The sequence below is a fragment of the Sciurus vulgaris genome (assembly GCF_902686455.1).
Source record: "Sciurus vulgaris genome assembly, chromosome: 1".
Lineage (NCBI taxonomy): Eukaryota > Metazoa > Chordata > Mammalia > Rodentia > Sciuridae > Sciurus > Sciurus vulgaris.
The window spans coordinates 104,040,192-104,047,411 of record NC_136461.1 but is presented as its reverse complement, the minus strand read 5'-3'; the positions used below and the strand labels follow the sequence as shown (position 1 = coordinate 104,047,411).

The 7,220-nt window shown below is 49.1% G+C and overlaps 1 protein-coding gene across 2 annotated transcripts in view; it reads left to right on the top strand.

Annotated features, from left to right (window-relative positions):
• Positions 1-1,045: 1,045 nt before the first annotated feature.
• The window catches only part of NGF (nerve growth factor), a 48,331-nt gene continuing 42,156 nt past the window's right edge, over positions 1,046-7,220 (top strand). Inside the window, exon 1 of one of the 2 annotated variants that reach the window (XM_079141769.1) lies at positions 1,046-1,112. The gene's annotated coding sequence lies outside the window, so the exon portion shown is untranslated. The other variant, XM_079141768.1, reaches the window with a different exon arrangement.

Sequence of the window (7,220 nt, the reverse complement as noted above, 5' to 3'; positions counted from 1 at the left end):
AAATGAACACATCCGACATGCCCAACCTGGGAAGGGGCAGGAGGTTTAAATTTTTAAAGACCCTAGAACACTATTTCAGGTACTTATACACATTTGGTGGAATGTCTGACTATAGATTTATTTCTGCCTTGCTGGTTTTAGGCTGGGGCAGAAGGGCAGACTTGAGTCAGGCTCTGAATCCACTAAATCCAAGTTTGGTGGTCGGCACAAAAGGGTGGGGGCTAGGGTGGACCAGAAGGCTTGCTCTCTACTCAGCGTGGGGTTACAGACCTTTTGCAAAATCGATGAAAGCTGTGGACCCTAGAACCGGAAAAATGTGTGCATCACACACAGACATATATATTCACCCCACGCATCAGGAACTCTGGAAAGCTTAAGTTAAGGCTGGCGGGGCGGCGTGGGGGTTATCCTGCCGGCTAAAGTCCTCTGCCGCTTGACCCCACTCCAGATTCGCCCCTACCAGGAAGCCTTCTAGCTAATTCAGGCTCTCAGAGCCGCCGCCCTCCCTTGTATCAGAGAAGCCTGGGTACCTGCCTCTCACCGAGCTTTCCTGGGTGCTCCTTTAGCTCTCAGACCTGCGGTGAGCAGGTGATGTTCAGGGCACCCGGGGCAACAAGGGCAGACCCAGGACGCGAAGGAGGCGAATGAGGCTGGCAAGGCACTGGGGCAGGGCGGGGAGATGAGGGGAGCTCGAAGCAAGTCCGCCCAGCCCCAGCCTACCGTCCCATCTGTGTCTGGGGCGAGCACCTTCGCCTGGTGCCCCAGAAAATCCCCGTCCGGGCTGTGGGCGCGCTGCCCTTATGACTGGGATTCGTTTCCCTTTGACTTGCTGGAGGTTTGACTCTTTCCCTGGCTAGGTCGGGACCCCCTCCTGGTAGCTGTCGATCTCCAGTCCCCAGGACCCCCTACAGCCAGGCATCTCCGCCCAGCCACAGCAGGTGCGGGACTGGGGGCGGGGGGGGGGAGGGGTAGGACAGGGTGGGGGGGAGGATTTGGAGCGGGTGTGACTCAGGAGACCGGGAGGAGGGGCTAAAAACATTGAAGAAGCCTGTTTCAGCAGCTTCACGCTCCGGCACAGCAGAGAGCGCTGGGAGCCGGAGGGGAGCGCATCGGTGAGTCAGGCTGCCCTGAGCCGAGCCCCGAGAGGGGCGCAGCGAGGGCACTGGCGGGCCGGGGTGGCTGGGCTCCCCAGGAGAGTATGCATGGATCCCGATCTGACCAGATCTCCGGGCACCCCCCAAGCTCCCGCGGGCTGAAATGCACCCCCTGAAAAGAGTGTCCCTAAGTGAGTGTCGGGGCGCGAGACCCTCGGAGGGCGGGCGAGTCGGAGGAAGCACCGCTCACTGTGATCGTGAAATTCCCGGTCCCAGGAGAACCAGGGATCTTGTAGGCACCCCTAGCGCCTGCAGAAGCCGCAAAGCTGAGCTAGGGAGGGTTAGCTCGCGGGTTAGAAAAGAACTGCGCGCAAGTGAGAAAGAGCAAATGAGCGCGGAGAGAAGGGATGCGCGCGCTGGCTGCAAGCTCGCGGGGGCTGTTGGATTGGTAGCCAGCGCTGCGGAGGGCGAGTGTACAACACGCGCGGGCTTGGGAGTGCGCCAAGTCGGGAAAGTGCTACTTTACCCCTAGGTGAGGAGGTGAGACGGGTAGAGCGCGTTAGACTTGGTGCAGGGAATGGAACGTGAGTTTCTGGACTCCTCCGCGTGTTGCAGGAGGAATAGAAGTCGCGATTGTGGTATGGAGGATTGACATAAGAAGCTTGCGCGCCAAATGCTGGGGTCGGACGTGCTAGGGCTGTGCACTGAGTCTGCTGGATATCCATAGGTCAAAGTCGCCAAGGTTTAGTCCTGCTACTTGGATCTTATGCTTTACCTCCAGAAATCTACTGCCTAGTGTGGGAGGAGCTGGCACGCAGGGTTGGGGTGGGCAGCGCCTTGGGTTCAGGAGGCTAGGCTGTAGGGGAGAGAGAGGACTCAGGGGTCAGGAAGCTGCAACTTTGAGCCAATGTAAACATGCGACTGAGCTCCGTTTGATTACAAGGATTTCACACACACACACACACACACATACACACATCTCTGAGATTTCTACGGAAGGTGTTTTCTGCTTGAACTTTCTCTTCCCTGTGACTTAAAAGATTTAAAAAAAGAGCTTGCTTGCCAGGCTGGTTTTTCCAAGTAGTTCCAGGCTGGAAATTGTAACAGTTTGAAGGATAATTTATGGGTGTTTCATGCATTAAAGTCTATTAGAGCAAAGCCTTTTGGGTGCTGTGGGTATTAAGGAAAACTTAGTGCACGTTCCCAGCTGGAAACCAAAATAGTGCTCTCCTGGGTGTCTCTGCCCCATCTGTCATCCGAGGCCAATGAAAATCTTGGAGAAAAGGCACTTGATTAATTGTCCTGCCTCCATCCTCTGGGTGCACACACGGACAGTGCCAGTCCCCTCCTCCCCCATACATGCATGACCAGATCCATTCTGCAAATTCAGCCATGGCAGTGAAGGACCCACCAGGAGCTTCTCTCCAGGTCTTCCAACTCTTGAAACTGTCAGTTAAGTGTACTGGAGGGGACTGTTTCTCCCTTTCAAAGCAGTGCAGAAGGGTAGCAGCTGTTGGTCCCTGCCATCCCTTTTTGCCCAGTGTTTACATTTTTCAACCGAATGGCTGAAACTTTCCTTCTCTGCAAGAGTCACAGAAGAAACAATACATTAGACCTGATGGGTCCCTTCTGTTGAATAAGTCATGTGTCAACTTGGTTGACCTAAATGCCAATTCACAATGGGCATTATTCCCAGAGGTTCAAAGGGGATTTGCAGTTGGAGGTGAGAGTGGTCTGGCTGAGACTGGCCCAGTCAACAATGACCAGCCAAAGAAATGAATGTCCCTCTTTTGGGGTAGTTGGAAAGGAATGTAATTACTGTCACATTCAGTCATACCTTACCCTGCTCTTTTCTCAACCTTTTTATGTATTTTTAAACCTGTAAGATAAAAACTATTAGGGGGCACCACAGATGGGAGACCAAGGTCTCTGGGGGACACTTGATTTGATAGAACTGTGAGAGTACCTCAGAAGATTTTATAACTAGCAGCTGAAGGAACTGCTGTCTTTGGGCAGCCATCTTACCCTAAAGTAGATCAGGCTTCCAGAGAGTTGGAGAATCGGGCCCACTCAAGACAGTCATCCCAGTGCTGGTGGCTCTTTCCCCACTTTTAATGCTCAGCAAGGAAGGAGGCTCTCACCTTCTCCTATTGCCCACCCCATGACTCCCCTGCCCCAAGGACCAGGAGGAGCAAAGGATGAGGCTTCACACTACCACTCTTTTTCAGGGCGAAATCTGAAGGGGGCCCAACTGCCGACATCAGCAGGGAGGGTAGGGCATGGCAGGGCAGGGCTAGAGCCCGGGGGAACTTTCTCATCATTACTAAGATTACACTGATGAGCAAAATGCCACTTTACTTTTCAATGAGCACCGAGCGGAACTGCACTGGTGGAGCACACTTCATCAGAGCTCAGAGAAACTACACAGTGGTATGCCCCTGCTCTTCTCTACTGAGCATGCAGCAGGACCAAAGCCTAGGCCCCAAGCAGATATCAGTGCCAGAGTGAGGCCCAGATGCCCATTTACCTTCTCCCAGTGAGAACTCATAGGGACTCCAGGGTCCAGCACAGGCCTTGGAAGCCTTTGCTGGCAGCAAATATTCTCTCCTCTCAAAGAAGCAGCAGAAAGTGTGCTGAAGTTTTGCATAAAATTTCTGGATGTTGGTGAGCATGCAACCCATGTTCTTTGGCATCTCTAATCTCGCATACTGTCAGGTGTTAGGCTTAGCCAGCCCCAAGAAATCAGCCAGGAGTTGGGGTGTGAACCATTAGTTTCAGAAAACACTGTATGGTGGCATCAGGTAAATAAATGAGAATGAAAGACCCTTCCATAACCATTTTCTGGGGACCTTGCTTCCTAATGGGAGGGTGAGGTTGACAGTAAAGATCCTGACTCCAAATAGCAATTAGACTAGGATGATTCCCCCACCCCAGGCCAATGTGCAAATAGAGAAATTGAGGCTTTGGGTCATTAGCCTTTCAGCTGGGTGTGCCTGGGCATGAAAATATCCCTGTTTGAACTGAGGAGAATAGACCTTCAGCCACAAAGTTTAACAAAGACCAGAAAAATGAGAACATACAACTGAGGAGAGTTTTTTGTGGTTCAGGATGTTTTCATTGCTCTTCTGTGGGCTACATTACATGCTTTTAAGGAGTTTCTATAGACTGTTGGTCTTAGACTATAGTGTAACAGGAATCAGATTACAAAGTTGAGATGATCTCTTGATATTTTCCTCCTGTATTTTGGATAAACTTCCTATAGTGGTTTGAAAGAAAGGATGGAAAGTAGTTTGCGGATCTTGAGCAAGTCACTAAATTACTCAGGAAATCTTGAGACCAGTATATTGTTTTAATATTGTTTCTCAATGGGGCCTTTGACATTTCAGGGCAATTCTTCGTCAAGTGCAATCAATCAGTACAGTGCAAGAAGTTTAGTATCTATCCCCACCTCACCTACCAAATGTCAGAAGTCATGGTGATAGCCAAGCATGCCCCCATAAAAGGCTAAATCCTTGTTAATTAAAGGATAATGCTGCTCCCACTTGAGAATTCCCTTGAAAATGATCAAAAAAGGCCTTTCTTCCTGGCCCTGAAGTGGATCATTGAATTGGAGTTTCCAAAGTCCAGATCCTGTCAAGTGTCACTTTTTGCCTTCTATGAGTAGATTTTGACTACAAATGACCCACAGGAAAAGAAAAACAGAACGAGTATGTATGCATGTGGAGGGGGACTTGGGTATTAGAGCATGGCAGCTTCCTTCTCTGCCATATGCTATTAAAAACACAGGCAGACTGCCTGCCCCGGGAGTCCCCAGCACCGGGAAGAAATCCTCTCCTTTGCTAAATGGATCATATTCTGGCATCAGGAGGTCTTTTCCCTGAAGCAGAACCCCACCACCACCCTCAGCACTGACAACACTTAATACAACATGAGTACATATTGATTCCAAATAATACAACTGTACCCAAGCTGCGAGAATAAATGAGAATTAATAGTGTGACAGTTGACAGAAAAAAAGTAGGCTAGCAGCACTACACTGGTGGATGGAGATTGCAGCACTGGGTTTATTTTCAAATAGAAGGGCTCACGTTATCCTCACATTTCCCCCAAGGTCTCACCAAGGGACAAAAAAAAAAAAAAAAAAAAAAAAAAAGAACTACTTGTTTATTTATAATATAAAGGCATGAAGTGAATAGTGTTTATGAAGGATATTATAGGAATGTGTTCTTGCTACTCACTCCCAAGTCATTAGAAGTAAGAGAGAAAAATCAATGTAGGGTCAGGGCTATCAGAGTTTGAAGCTAATTCCTACTGGTAACCCCATCCCTCTGCCAAAAAAAAAGGAAAAAAAAAATGGATATAGGAGACATAGGAGGTTCCCAAATGAGGTTGATCTGATGATGAAATCTGTGAAGTGGGACTAGCTACAATGCTTTTTGAATTGCCCAAGAGTTTGGCCAACCTCTTTCACGTGTGGGAAGTCTTTTTATTAGTAGTGGTATTAGTCAGAGTCAGACAGCCAGGACTTCCTTGAAAATTCACCGCTAGGCAAAGCAGCCGGAGAGGTTTTGGCACTGCTATGGTGGCTTCTGCAGGTGGAGAACCCTGCAAGGGGCGGGATCTGGCTATGAAGTCAATGGGAATGAACAGCCTAAGTTTTGCACAGAAGCCCTTCCATGCTGGGCAGTTACAATCCACTACTTCTGGAATCGTTTCCACAGTAACCACAGGTATTTGCTATCTGGTACAGACAGACTGATTTTCCTGTTTCCCTTGGCCGTTCCTTCAGTAGCAAAGGTTGGTGGTATTTATCTTCTTCCCACTGCACACTGTTTGTTCCTCCATGAGCCCAAGGAGGACTGTCTCTTCTGAGGGAAGGCTCCTCAAGAGCCCAGCTCTTGCTCAGGGAGGGGGAAGCATTCTGTTCTCAGTCCCTCATCACTGTGTGGATCACAACCCTGCTTCTTCATAAAGTGACTTGCATTTCTTACTTGCTCAGTCTGGTGAAATGGCATCCTATTTTTGGATCTGAGCAGACCTGGCTCAGAGGTCAGCAGACTGAGGTACTACCTTGTCATTGTAAATAACCACGCATCAAACCCCTCACCCCAGTGTGTGGGAGACACCAAGGGGGGGGGGGGGCAGGCTCCCTGTGGATGGAGATTATGTGTCAACCAAAAAATAAAAATAGAAAATAAAGTAAAATTTAAAAAGGAGAGAGGTCATACTGGGTTCTAACTGCCAGAAAGATGCTGAACTAGATAAAGTAGGGAGAAAGGAGACCTCATTGCCAGCAGAGCAGAACAGACACCCAGGAGAGCGGCTCCTAAACCCAGTTCCTTATCTCACAACAAGGCTAACCGCAGTGCCTACACTGGCAGTCGGGCTGTGCACAACAGGTGAGATGGAGTGGGTAGAAGACTGCAGGGGCCTGGCCAAGTAAGCACCAAACACAAGCTTCCTTCCCCATGCTGTGTTCCTCCTTGGTGGGGCTGATCCAAGGGCAGTCCTCCTACATGGTCCCCTCGCTGCAGGTAGGATGAGGGCAACTTTACTTGTCTCTGTGTGTATAAAGCTTTGCTGAATTGAAACAAGAAATCTTTTTTGGTAGTACTGAAGACTTCTCTAGGAACTTACCTATATTTTGGCCTTCTGTAATTAACATTCTCACTTTGATGGAATTTCAGCCCAACATTTCATCTCCTGAATTATGTTTGACTCATAATATCCAGGCAAAAGGAGACTCGTGGGTACTTTGCCTGTAATTTTCTTTTGGCGGCAAACTTCTCCTCAAACTTTTCTGTCAGAAATGTTAAGCAGTGTTCCCTAAATAAGGCATTTCTCGAGAATGGCCATTTTCACTGGCAGCATTCAGAGTGTTTTGGTTCTCTTCCCTATATAACAACTCCTCTGTGTCTTTAGGATTGTTAAGAATCTTGTCAAGAAAAGGAAGAGGGAGGAATTGAATTACTATGGTGGCAGGGCACATACTCCCCCAGACCCAGCGGTGGGTAAACAGTGGCTGTTGAACTGCAAAGAAGCTGTGGTCCCTACCCTGCAGGGACCTGTTGGTCCACCATACAGCAGGCTACCAGACTGATTTCCTTCTGTCGGTTAGCATTCTTA